Here is a 9,434-nt window from a genome sequence, read left to right on the forward strand (position 1 = left end):
GCCATGCAGTAATGAGCATCTCATGAGCTTGTGTGTGTGTGTGTGTGTGTGTGTTTGAGAGGGAGGGAGGGGGAGAGAGAGAGAGATAAAGAGAGAGAATGATCTCTTGTCATTCTAGTCTACAGCTGTACAGACAGGTAGTTTAAATCTAATCTATTGACATGGTTGTATTCTAACAATTTTGCAATACCATAGGCCTAAACCTAGGCTAGAGAATTATGTGAGTCCAGTAGGCCTGGTTCAATATAGGGAACCATTTAGCCCCATAGTCCTTTAACCTCAAATATCCAGTGCCATTGACCATTTTAACACAAAAGTAACACAAGGGAAATGTATTCTTGTAAATAATGATCGGACAATCTATTTTTTTTACATATAGCCATTTCCAAAATGGTTGGACAATCATCATTACTCAAGCCTAAGGTCCTTCTTATGGTCCTTAATACCAGGTTTAACTTCTAATTCATCAGTGGTGACTTGGGTCAAAGTAAAGCAAGCCTGAAAAAAAAATGGAGCTCTGCATTTAGGCCTAGTGCTCTCAGGTCCATTTTTGTCCAGTTGAATCTTAGCTGTTGCATGGCATATGGTTGCATTAATCTTCATAAACAAACACCTAGGCTAGGCTATGTTTCATAGATGGCATTCAGGTAATGTCTATAGCCTACCAGCTCTAGGCTATTTGTTCAAGTTAGGCTACAGTGTGGTTCTGAAATACTTATCTTGACATAAGAGTGGTGTAGCCTAAGAAAGTTCATTTCCATGCATTGAATGAATGTTGCAAGAATGCTACCATTCATTGAGACTGCAATAGGCCTACTGCCGTTCTGTCTTGGAATGTCATAGCAAAACACTTTGACTGATGAATTTAAAAGTTGAAATTTAGTATTGCACTATTATGAAGACAGTATTGACACTGAAATATCAGAACTGCAGTTTCTGCAATTACAGTTCTGCAACTGCATGGCACTGGATCGGTAAATAGGCGACCAATAGGAGGCGCTAAAACCACGCTGCCGTCACAGCAGCCTCGTTAGAAGCTTGGGTTAACCACGGACTCGCACGGTAGGTAGGTCTACACGACGTTCAAGGAACAGAGTAGGCTGAGAAATGTAGTATTTCAACAAAAGTAGCTACATTATGTATACAATTCGAATCTAATCTAATAATATTATCTAATCTAAATAATATAGATAAACTAATATCATTTCAGATGATTACATGCTACTCCTGTTGCAACACATGGGCTTAGGTGTTAAGGCTGGGGAATTATTTTTCACGTTCACACAGTTAGGCTACTAATCAGTATGCGTTTCACTCTACAGAGTGAAGTACAGCAATGAAGTACAGGTACTTCATTAGGCCTACGAATTGCATTTGAAGACTTCAAACCAGAGCACTTCATCTGAAGCAGTTTGATGAGGAAAGGACGATGAGAAAAAAGGTTAAAATGTCTGAATATCCATAGATGACATTTTAATGCCTCTGTGTGCACTCAAATGTGATTTCACACAACATCTTCAAGCTAATGTCTGCAGAAATACATTTTCCTGACACATTTTCTAGAACTGCGCATTGGCCATGGCTCCACTTAAATGGTAAACTAATTTTGTCCACATCCTTGTCAATCCTCCTGACCAACGCTGGGGTGCAATTGTAGGCCCTATGAAAAAAAAATATTTACACCCTGCCAATCATGAAAATATTAGGGGGGGGGGGGGGGCAGTGCACCATTCCCACCCCCGCCCTCAGCACTCCTGCTCAAACAAGTTGCTGAGGGCAAGCAATGGATCCTGTGTTGCTATGAATTAGTGGATGGGCAATCTTAGAGAGCAAAAGTAACAAAATCAGGCAGAAAAGGCAAGATAAAAATGGAAAGGTGACTGACTATGAGTATGGCCTTCAGTGACAGTGTTTCTTTTCACACAGCCAAAAGGACTGACCTTCATTTTTCTGAAATGGTGACAACAAGGTCCATCTCGGAGGCCTTTCTGTGTTCACCGTGTGCTTTCTCACATGCCGTTACTGTAACCATATGACTGGGACCTTTTCGCACAGAAGAACTGAAGCTGCATTTAGCTAGCCTATTTGTGTCTTAACACTTTTGATTGTCTGTCTCTGAGAGCAGTATGCAATGCATTAGCTGTTGGTCCAGGCTAAACAAATTGAATCCAAAAACGTTTTTCACAATCTCAAACAGTACCCAAAGAACTGTGGTACATTTGTTGTGTGTATGTGTGTGTGTGTGTGAGAGAGAGAGAGAGAGAGAGATACAGGGAAAATGGGGGAGAGCATCCACTTGTTGACTGCAAGCCCACTTTGTGTTTGAGATGACACATGAGAGAGGCTGAACTAGTGGAGCACACACAGTGCCTCTGAACACCATCTCTTTGTCAGCTCCGCTTCCTCTGAGCCTTGCACAGCCACATTGTGAACGGCTGTGCACTGCTGAAAAGCAACAGGACACTGTCTTCCCCCTTCATACAGCAACATATAGCGGAGAGGTAAGACCAATGTAGCTGGGGAAGACAGCCAATACTGTGGGGGGTATTTTCAGGATTGTGTGACAAATGGAAATGTGCGTGTCACAAGTGCATGCCATATCATTTTTTTTATTTATTTTTTAGTCCAGAAAGGAAACAGAAAATGTGATCTTTACTCAAGGGTATGCACCTGCCATGGCGTTAACAGTTGGTTGCAGGCTCTCTTTAACAATGTCAACCAATCTCTGCACAGTGATCTACCGTATAACATTGACATTTATCACTGTAACAATGAAACAGAATGAAACATGTATCACCATAGTATGTGTTTTTTGAGCGACTCTCCTACCATCATTCCACATGTGGTTGGAGGAATGTACTTGATGTGCTGCCTTATAGATCTCTCTTGCAGGTCCATTTCTCAGTCACCCAGGTGGTATGTCAGTCATTATCCTTCGTGCATGCTCCCAGCAGGCAATTACAGGTGGGAGTTTCGGACAAATTCTAAAGGAATTGTGTACAAAGAGCTGTAATAGAAGGAATTCAACTAGGTTCTGGGGGTGTGTCAAGTAATCAATGAATCGTCAATTATTACAATTCCAACGATTATGATAACAACATAAGCCTTTATAGTAAGCACTCTATGTCAAGCATTCTTATGAGTGAACTTGTGAAAGGGGTGTTACATATTTGTAATGGAAATAACAGCAACTTCGTATCTACTGTGTAGAGAATAATAACACTGAAGAAATTGTCTTGGTATGAAGACAGATTGTTCTTTTGTTTGAGGAAAGCAGAGGGGTAGTAGTAATGAAAGTGTTCAGGGAAGGTTAATGACCATCTTACTTTGTGTTATTTATGGATTTCCACTGCTGGGGGAATTATTTTCCATTGACCCAGCTTAGATGTGAGTTTCCTGGCTCAAGGTGAGCTGGTGAGAGGATTAGGTGAACTGGGAGAAAGTAAAAATAAATGATGTCATTGGCACTCACCTCCCACTTGAAATCAGCGTTCTTCTTCTGTCCTCGCAGGGAAGAGTGTAAACCCAGTGTTTAGCAATGTACAGAGGTCTTTTATGTATGTACAGTTGACAGGGTGCTTCAACCCTTCAACCCTTCAACATTATATAGTTCTAGACTAGAAGGTCTAACTGGTGTTGGTTTTTTTTCTAAGACACCATTAGTGACAACAGGAAATCTAATCATCTAATGTTGTTGAGTTTAACAAGTAATCACAAGTCATGCATACTTCAATTAATTTCTACGAAAATCTCACACATTGTCCAAGCTAGAGAAAATCAATTCTAAACCACAAATGTTTTGGAGATGACGTCCTTTCCTAATCCATTAAGCCAATTATGATTTGTCATCAGAGCTTTATATCATAAAGGAGGCTGAGGACAGTGGCTAAAAACGGTTCAGTACTAATGTTCTCATTTACTGCATTTTTGATGTAGTGGTTCTCATTCTGTGGTGGTTCTCATTCAAAAGGTTTGAGTAGCTGAGGACTGAAGAACATATGACTCAGAAAATACATTTTTAATAATAATAATGTAATAAACATGATGAGTAACCTGAATGTTTTGTCCAATCAAACTAAGTATGGCAAACTCCCTGTGAAATTATTGCAGGCTCCATAAATAGTAAAAAAACAAAAGAAAAAAGAAAACATGTCTAAGTCTAAATAAAGTCCTAATAATTAAGCACTTAAATTGCATCAATGCTTTCAGAGTACATCTAGGTAACTATCACATCTAGTAGTCAGTCAGTGTGATATATTCTTGAAGTATTTTCACAAGTATGGCATAGCATAATAATTGTAGAGGTATCAATATAATCATGAAGTAATTCATCTTTCCTCTTGACAGGTACCCAGGTGAGCAGTAGCGTTAATTACAGCAGACAGCAGACCTGATATAAAGCTCAGCTTGGGATCAAACACATTTATACGTGCCTCAAAAGCTCTGCACTTGCTTCCAGTTTTTTTTATAAAGACAGAGGGTTTTAATAGTGAGGCAAAACCTCCAGACCACCCAGAAAATCTACACCTGTTCCCAAGGTGTCACTCACTCGGGCGATGTGAGAATGTGAGGGGTACCACCATGCAGCTCAGCATCAGCCACTGAGATTCATACTGTGTGCCTGCGGAGTGTTTAATCTGAGGTGTCAAACAAGAAGGAGATAAAGAAAGGAAGAGACGGAAGAAAGAAGACAAGGAAGCGCTGCATCCCTGTATAGACACACAGGCTGACCTTTGAACAGCTGGGCTAATCATGCAGCCCCTGAGAGGAGCGATACATATATGGTGGAGAGATTAGCCACAAAAGTAGAATAGATGAACCAAGGTAAAAGCATCACTGTTGGAGTATAAAAGAGAAGAGACCTAAGGAGAAACTTAGAGGTGTGTTTGCCTTTCAAAGGGAAGCCATCCAGTGAAAACAGATTTTACTCCTTATCCATATCTCTATTATAATAATAAGCTTTTGACAGTCATCTTTCCACATATACAAAATTAACCTACAACCTACAAAACCTCATTTGCATCATGGGCTGAGTGTCTTAAAGGCATGAATTGCTTTATGGCAATTGTGAAATAGCCTATTTGGATGAAATCATGTATCATAATCTTGTCAGTCATTATTTTTGCCAGTTTGGAAACAAATCCACATGCACAATGCCCAGGGGGAAGGAAACAAGCCATGAGAGGTATTTACCAGAGCAGTAGAGAAAATAGACTGGTCACACTCCCATAGGACACCGTGGGAAAAAATGGCGGCACTTTTCCCTGCCAGTTTCTGGGTTATGGAGACGGTGAGTAATTCCAAAAACCGGCATTTAAGGAATAGAATTCCGTTGATGAAAGGTTTTTAAAAAACTGTTTAAGTTGTTGTGGTTAGCAATGGCTTCATGAATAGTTTGCTGCACTGCCACAATTTTAATGCACTAATCAAAATGATTAAGTAGAAGTCAAGCCTGTCAGATAGGAGTAATCATGAAACACGTGAATGGGTTCTATATTAGCCTATCTGTTGTTTTAATTGATTAAAATTCAGTGGTGAATTTTTATTCAGTAATGTAATAGCTTTGACCCAGGAAAACTCAAAAGTGCAATCAGGTTCACTTTGAGGGAGAGAGTTGCTCCAGCATAACAAAATATTTTTATGAACAAATTAATGATCAGAACTAATAGGTAGTATAGTTGTTTCTTCTCAGTGTTGTTAGTGAATGCTGGAGTATTTCAGTTAAATACAAACGCAAGTACATCCATTTGAAAACTGACAGCCAAAACATGCCTCCTGCCTGAGATGTTACAGGCGAATGCTGCATTTGGATCTATTTTGTAAGAAGGTTCACTATGTGGATGAGGTCATGGAAATCTTAGCAGAATGTCACACAGGACTTTTTCAAGGGACAGGATGCTCATCTCCTTACTTGGCATAGTGAGCTTGATTTGTATACTGTATACTGTATACGTGTCCTCTATTATCTAACGCTGCACTACTGTCAATGTTCATGAGGACTTAATCCAGTCTTATATATATGCAAATATATATACTCATCAAACCAACAGAATTGAGTGCTTCCAGACAACAATGAATGTGGTCTGGCAGTACTGTGCTCCTCACATTGTTATGGTGATATAAGAATAAGTATAGAATTAGTGCAATATAGGATGGTATTCTAGTATTCAATAGGATGGTATTCTACATTAAGGGTTTAAAATAAGCTAACACTTTGCACATTACCTGTTATATTTGTTTTATTGCCTGATGTGCTTTTATTTGTACAGGTTCACTTTGTTCATACTTGTTCATACATACATACACAAGACATACTTGTGATATAGAGATAGGTTAGGCCTACCGGTATATCTGAAATACCCCCACTTTCTTGGTTATGGCCATTTAGGAGACACTTCATTCAAAGTGACTTACATCTGACAAGGCGATATGATGGGCAGAAATAATGCTGGCGATGGTGCTGGCGATATGATGGGCAGAGATAATGTTGACAAACTGTAGAGGGGTCCTTTCATGTGTGGTGCTGAGGCCCTTTTATGATGCAAATGTGACTCCCTTTCTGCTAGACGGTTTTACAACCCACACCTGGTGTCATCTTAACCATCATGTGCCGCATCATCCTCATCATATTCTGTGTGTGTCACAGACTTTAGGGATGGCCAACGCTAATTGTGTCCCCTTAATCATGCACTTCACTTTCTTGGGTTAATTAGAATCCGTGTAATACATATTGATTGTGTTTGAACCCTAATGATGTGTGTGTGTGTGTGTGTGTGTGTGTGTGTGTGTGTGTGTGTGTGTGTGTGTGTGTGTGTGTGTGTGTGTGTGTGTGTGTGTGTGTGTCCTGAGGGACGGAGCAGGAGCTGAAGAAGAAGAGCTGAGCTGAGCTGTGCTGCACTACTCATGTTCAAGCATATTCAGTATGCACATTTATTCTCCTTCTCATGCAGAATGCTTCTTTGTTCTTGTGCAGGCAGGAGTCTGTCTGTCTATCTATCTATCTATCTATCTATCTATCTATCTATCTATCTATCTATCTATCTATCTATCTATCTATCTCTCTCTATCTATCTATCCATCTATCTATCTATCTATATACATGTATCTACTTATGTGTGTTTGTGTGTATGTACTGATGTACGTGAATGCGAGTGCAGTCTGAGCAAAAACAGACTGGCCTATATTCTGGTGTGTTCCTCTGTTCCAACTGGCTGTGTTAGGCCCACATAGGAGAGTGTAAAATCGCATGTCAACTATATGCACCTGATACAATTGTAAAATAGAAAGGTGAGCAGTAAAACTACAGCAGACGACTACCCCTGGCTATTAAAAAAAATACTTTAAGATTCTTCTTCAGGTTGGAGCAGGGGCGTAGCCAGAAATTATAGTTAGGTGTGCCTGTGAGATTTTAGATGGCCTCAACCCAAAAGTGAGGGGCACAGACATATGACAGGTGGAACGCAAATGACCTGGAAATGTAAACACTATACTGTATAGCCTACCAGCGCTCTCAAAATTAACGTGATCGGGTAATGAAAAACGCATGTTAAAATATGCTAGGCCTACTCACAAGAATATTTTAAAGTTAAAACATTTTTAAAAGGCGGATGGGGGGGGGGGGGTGTAGTTGGTAAAAAAAAGGGGGGGGTAGTTGGGGGGGTATATGGCAACAATGCGCAACGGTGGAAAATGCTGTAAAATCCATTTTTTCTTTAAAAACTTAATTAAGCTTGACCTAGTTATGCTCTGATATATCTAGTTTTATACCTATACAAATTCAACTATTTTGGGCTATAAAGTGATATCATGGTAATTATTGTCACAGTGTAGTCCGCCTTGGAAGATAAATAACCTTCCTGTAGGGACATAAAATAATTGTTTTGATCAAAACCAAAGTTTAAGTAAAATAAAGTCATCATTTAGATGACAATGTTTCATTATGATGACTTTCATTTCCCATATTCATAGGGTTCTATCGCAGTCAGAGGACATGTTCAACTGCACTGAGACCACACAGTCACAGAGCCCTCCCCTTTAGAAAGCGTGCAAATCCATGCCGTACACACAGAGAGACATTGGTATCCTTCACATATCCCCCTGATACACTTCTCCTGCACTGTAAAGTCATGGCTCATCCATATCTGGGGTCCCACACACAAGGATCAACCTAACCTAGGGGTCCCCGGTGTGGTTTATACTACAGGCACACCCTGGGCATGCATTGGATGGCTCCATAGCATGCCTGCCCACTTCTTACACCATTTATAGTGAGAGGAGAGAAAGGTCACCCCTTTTGCCCTTGAATTTGGGCCTGTGAAGTACTAAAACTGTAGCCATAGGGCCATAATGGGTGCCTCTATCCGCCATACTTATCAATGTTGTTCTCCTCCCTGCTGCATTATACTGTAGCTAATCCTGACACTACATTGGTGGAAGAGCCAACAATGTGCTTTTATCTTTCCCAAAATCCCAAACAGCAATGATGAAAAAAGCATGTCTAGTTGACTGTGTAGTGAACAATAACACAAAATACATCTCACCGCTCCAGTCACTATAATATCTGGACCTTATTCCACAGATAAGTTGCAAATTGGTAAACATTTACAATTTCCAATATGTCTGGAATTACAAATTAAATAATGTAAATAATGTTCTTTTTACTTAAATATTCTCAAAAGTTGTAAATATTCCTATTAACAATAATGTATAAACATATTAGTATTAAAAATAATGTATAAACATATTTTAGATATAGGCTTATTTACTATGAACAGACATTTATAACTGTGTGTACAAATACTTAATTTATGATAATTAACATAGGAGCAATGAATTCCTATGTTTTAATGTGTGGTAAGCCCAAGTATGACATTGCCATTACTGTAAAAGGTCAAAGTCATGACCTTTAGGCATGGTCAATGACATGGCCTTGAATAATGCAATCTGTGCGAAAATGTCATAAAATGTCATTGACCATGCCTAAAGGTCATGACCTTGACCTTTTACAGTAATGGCAATCATGGGCGTAGATTTAGGGTGGGACGCTAACAGTAGGCTACAAGAAACGTCGTCATATGATTTGCTGAAAAACCGAGGGGGAGGGGGAAGGGTTATCTGACATGCACGCTACAGTAGGCCTACACGCACGGAGAGTGTCAGGCTACTGTACTTGTTTGCACCGGCAGTCAAGCGAGCGGGTGTGTCAACGACAACGGTAAGTTAGAGCTGTCTGCCAATACATAGCCTATCCCATAAAAGGCCAGAGTAAAACATTGTGATATTCCCTTTGCCCTTCAGCATGTACATGTTTGCCCCTTTTTGTGGTTTGTAGATCAGCTATGCCACCCAAAATACAAAGCTTTTTCATTGCAGTCTAGGCAAAATAATTAGCCATACAAACTGGCAACTGGTGACCAGGCTTTCAAATTCAGATT

The sequence above is a fragment of the Alosa pseudoharengus genome, unplaced genomic scaffold (genome assembly GCF_046254945.1).
Source record: "Alosa pseudoharengus isolate Yale_2024_CS ecotype anadromous, Long Island Sound unplaced genomic scaffold, YU_APseudo_1.1 YU_APseudo_1.1_scf_15, whole genome shotgun sequence".
NCBI lineage: Eukaryota > Metazoa > Chordata > Actinopteri > Clupeiformes > Clupeidae > Alosa > Alosa pseudoharengus.